This window comes from Polistes canadensis, unplaced genomic scaffold (assembly GCF_001313835.1).
Source record: "Polistes canadensis isolate GaletaPanama2010 unplaced genomic scaffold, ASM131383v1 scaffold_62, whole genome shotgun sequence".
Taxonomy (NCBI): Eukaryota; Metazoa; Arthropoda; class Insecta; order Hymenoptera; family Vespidae; genus Polistes; species Polistes canadensis.
The window spans coordinates 596,703-601,956 of NW_014569609.1; the positions used below are offsets into that span (position 1 = coordinate 596,703).

At 25.2% G+C, this 5,254-nt stretch overlaps 2 protein-coding genes across 2 annotated transcripts in view; one reads left to right on the top strand and one right to left on the bottom strand.

Annotated features, from left to right (window-relative positions):
• LOC106786006 overlaps window positions 1–2,751 on the bottom strand; it is a 15,093-nt gene extending 12,342 nt beyond the window's left edge. The window contains exon 1 of the mRNA XM_014746942.1: window positions 2,682–2,751. The gene's annotated coding sequence lies outside the window, so the exon portion shown is untranslated. The remainder of the gene's footprint in view (window positions 1–2,681) is intronic.
• The window catches only part of LOC106786007, a 226,729-nt gene that overhangs the window by 95,491 nt on the left and 125,984 nt on the right, over window positions 1–5,254 (top strand). The gene's annotated exons all lie outside the window — the stretch shown is intronic.

Here is a 5,254-nt window from a genome sequence, read left to right on the forward strand (position 1 = left end):
GTGGGTAGGGGAGGGATATTTTATAGAAGTAATTTTATGAATATTGGATAGTAAGAAGAAACTTTGTAGGATCTTCCAAGTCTATACTGGCAACCATTCTATAACATGAAAATCCCGTAGTGTTATAAGTAAGGTATCTTATACAAGTAGAAAACATTACTTTATGAAATCAAAAAATAATCCATACGTGTGTTCGAGTTATTTTGTAAAATTTTTGTTAATTCGCGAAATGGTTTATAACTGAATCATTTTTATAATAACTTTATTCATTCATTTGCATACGAATAAAGACAGAATTATTATATTTCAACGAAAATATTGAAAATTGTTTTGAAGATCGTACAATTAATTTTAAACAAAAATAAATTTTACATAAAAATAATGATTGTACCTTTAGATTACACAATTTTAATAAAATTGTTTTGAAGATTGTACAATTAATATATACGAGGTGGATAGTTTTAAATGATAAGATTAAAATTAGATTCTAAGTAGAAGAAAAATATTCATTGTTTTTGTTTCAAATATACGGATTTTCTGTTAGTCGTGTTGTTTTATCGACTTTGAACGTATTCTTACTTTAATTATTCACCTTTCGTGAATTCATACGAGTATATATTATTTCCTAAAACAACTATAATTTTAATCTATGTGATAAAATGTTTATCTAATAACAGTTATTTTTAGTTATTTCGTACAAGTCCTAAGGTTTTCATAGATTTAATTAAAGTATATCATTTAACATTGACGTTATATATACAGGATTATTTTCTGAAATATAAAAAATATAAAAATAAAATAAAAAACCTCTTGCAATTACTACTTTATTCTAATGAAAAAAACCGTGTGCTTATATTTTTAAAATAAAAAATAGTATGTTCACTTTCTTACATATATTCTTCTTACAGCTTGGATAGTAGAAACCTTCTTAACATTACAAACTTTGATCTTTTGTACGAACCACTATCGAGATATTAAATTTCAAAGTTAATGTATATCTTACGTTACATGCGCGCCATCAGATCGGTCTTTGTAAATATGTAGTGTCATATCAGTTTTGAAACCTAATATCTCAATAATGGTTTATGGGGTAAGACACCACAAGTGTGTTAGTAGTATTTTAGTTGTAAGAATATGTAATCAAGAAAATATGGTGTTTTATATATAATAATTATTATTCGTTATCTTAACAGAATTCTTATAATATAAATTAATAATATTCATTAATATTATTTCTTATAATATATATTCATTATATTTCTTTCATTATTTTTCTTATAATAATATTCATTATTATTAATTCTTATAATATAAGCAAATAATATTCATTATCACGATGGGGGGTTAGATTGCAAAACGTTTGTTTTTCAAATATTTTCTTTTTTTTTACATTTTTAATACTCGAACAAATAATTATTTTATCTCTATATAAGTTTATATATTAAAATAATAAAAAAAAAAAATACGAAAATTATTAAATTTATTCAATTTTTTTTTTGTTATTTTAACATAGTGAAATTCAACAATTCCTATTTTTCTGTGTGACAAATATAATTTTTCTATTATATTTAAGTTTAAAAAGATCTAATATAAACTATATTATTTTTAATTGATATACGAGATAAAATATGATTTGTTTGTAAATTTGTTTGTTAATTTAAATGTAAATCCGTAGGACGAAAAACTAAACTAAAAACGTGAAATGTCAATCCAACGATTCCGACTGTTATTTTGTTGTTTCCCTTTTTCTCGGTTTTAAATCCCCGTACTGTGCGGGGGCGGCGAGCTTTTAAACTTTCGAAACCGCGGAAATTGTTCGCGTCGCAGTTCAATCGGTTCCGCGGGTGTACGCAGTAGTTGCATCCGTCCATTCGAAAGTGCGTTTTACCGATCTGAAGGGTCATTCGTCTATACATAAAGCCTGTCTTTTTTTTTTCCTTTTTTTTCTGTTTTTTTTTTTTAATGCTTTTTTTTTTTTTTTATTCGAAACCGGTGTTAGGAATTGCGCGGTTCGAGTCGAACGGCAATTTTGTTAAGTGAGTGCCCATCGTGCTTGTTGAACTAAACGGAATGGAATGAGTGGGCTGAAGTTAATTTTGTGTTTCGACGTTTTAACCAACTACGTTTAAAGATAATATTGCACCATTTTTTTTTTTATTCCTAATTTATTTTCCGTTATCATTGTATTGCGCGATTGTTTGTTAAGATTATTTATAACAATTGAATTCGTTTTCTTGAGAAAACAATAATTTCGATACGCATTGATTGGATACCAAACAATTTTTGTTTTGTTTTAATTACGTCAAGATTTTTGCTTAAAAATATTATTAAATAATAAACAGACGAGAGATATATAAAGCGTGAAACACGTTTTATAATCTTCTATAATATTAAGTAGAAATAAATTTCTAATTTTTTTTTTTGAAAATATTGAGAGAGACAAGTTCGGCGCACAAGCAACATAACAAATATTTTTCTTTTTTAATAGTGAACAGATGACATGAAATGAAATACATTTAACTTTCTATTAATTTTTATATATATATTTCTTTTTCACGAAAGTTAAAAGAAATTAATATCGTGTCTCTGGTCGCGTGTTTTTATTTAATAAAATATTTAAGAAAAATAACCCAAAAAATCTTTTTTTTTAAAATAATATTCAACAGATGCAGCGTACTCACCCAAACGGTTAACACAAAACTGATTTGTAAATTGTTCATCTATTGACGAGATACTGCGCTGACTGTTACTGTATATACGTATATACATATATATATATATATTTACATATATATACAGGGTGTCCCAGAAGAAGCAAATCGCAGTTTAATGTTAATTTGTAGAAAATGTATACTAACAGTGAAAAAGTTTGATATATTTCTAATATTTTTATTGCAATTTATAATCAATCAAAAACAAATCAACTTTTGTTTTGTCAGGTTATCTCAAATACTTGAAAAATCGTGACTAGATTAATGTGGGACACCCTGTATATAGAATGTATTATTCACTACTATTATATATTTTTAAATGTTTTTCTTTAGTATACTTTGTAAGAGAGATAATGAGATGATATAAAATCGGAAGAAAATCAATATCATGACGCATTTATCGAACCGGTTTTACCATGATATATTTAGAGATTATTAGTTGCACGAGCAAGACTTTTTTTTTCGTGGATATAAAAACTAATTAATCATTCTAATACGCTATGTATGTGTGTGTGTCTATGCGTATCTCATTTATCTACTTATAATTGGTATGTAACATAAAAATATCATTTATATTACAATTAACGTAGTTACTGATTAAGACATTTTCTAATTTATATGCAAATAAATATCTTTTTCTAAATCAATCTCTATAAATTACTATATAAAAAATAAGTGAGATTACGTAGTCAATATAATTATGATATTTCAATGTATAAAAGATATAATTCGCATAAATAGTGTCTTGATAAATAAATGATTTCAAAAATACTCATTTATCACGAATTACACAACAACGTAACATGTTATATATAATATTTCACGCGAATATGGTGAATTATTCAGATTGAGATAAGTTTTCCGTGTTTCTTTTATTCGTATTATAAATATAGATTGTTTATGTTGCTTTTAAAATCCATCTTAATTTATGTATAACAGATATACTTTTATTTATATAATACAAAAGATGACTTGTGCGACTGTTTGTTTTAAAAAAAAAAAAAAATACAATTGACAAAATATTTTATACAATCATAGGTACAAATAAATGAAACACATTTTAGATCACAGAAAAATATATTTAAACAAAAATTCATCTAATTATTATAATTAGTGGAGAATGAATTAGTCAGCGTATATTTTTGTTTTAAATTGTGGAATTACACTAAATGCAGCAATCCTTGTAATTTCTTTCTCAACATTGATTTTCGTGCGAAACTTTAATTTCATTACAGTGATTGTCGAAAATTTAGTTTCGCATAAAAAAAAACAAAAATCATACATAAAATTAAAATGATAAAAATTGTATAATATTCAGAAAGCCGAGGTGTACTTTGTTACTAACTGTTATAGTATTTTTCAAAAAAAAAAAAAAAAGTAGATAAATTAATGTATACTTACTGATAAATTAATATTCTAAAATCATATGTTTATATTATCGTATTTTCTCAAATTAATTTTATACTTTCAATTTATTATTACTCTTTTCGCAATACAGAAATTTTGTTTTAGATTTTTTTTCTTCGTTGATTATTATTATATTGTATAAAAAAGAAAAAAAACTGGGGCAAATTGGTGGAGCAAATCAGAGATTTAAACAAACGTCATTTCGCGGTTACGAGAGAGATTGCTTGCATGAATTTATAAATCGTTCCTCTCTAGTATTTCTTTTCAAATTTTTATTGGGGCAGAGGGGAAACAAAAATAGAGATAAAATTCTACGTAGTTAACTAAACTAATCTCACTTGTGAACTCGTAATAATAATAATGCTCGAATATAAACTGTACCGGTTTACGACAGATTTCTTTTTTTTCTTACGTTTTTTTTTTTTTTACGTCCTTTTTCGAGCCATAATACAATTCACATTTCTCGTTGTAGAAAAAGTAATGGCATTGTCGATGAATTAATCATTACCTCGGTAGAAAGTTAGTATCATTATAAAATGTAATATTCTGTGTGTGTATGTACCATAAATTAAAATAACTTCGTTTATTTATATAAATCTAACATTTCTCTATTTCATTTGTATGTTAACACGCCACCCGCGTATCAATATTTTAAAAATAGGAATAATGATCGTTACTTTTATAGAGAAATAATTAATTGGAAAATTATATATATATATATATCTACGCTATAAAATGAGATGAATTTAATTTCAATCGTAAAGCAAAATGTTTATTAATTGTCAATATTTGACAGGTGAAAATTTGATTGATATTACACGGGAAAACAATTGACGTTTATTACTTCGATTAGGAATAATATGCTTTAAGAATTTACAATTAAATCGAGAGAAAATAATAATGGATTCGTTTAACGGTAAACCCTCTTCCCCCCATCCCCATATATTTCACTTTTCGATGTGAAATATTTGTACTTTAATTAACGATATATATTATAGAATTAAAGAGAGAAAGAAAAGTATAGTAAAATATTTCTCATCTCGATTTTGTTCATAGTATAGTTACTTTTCTATTTTCTTTTAACTGAAAATAAACTTAAGGGGTTACATGGGTTTGGGACTTTCAAAAAAGATTTT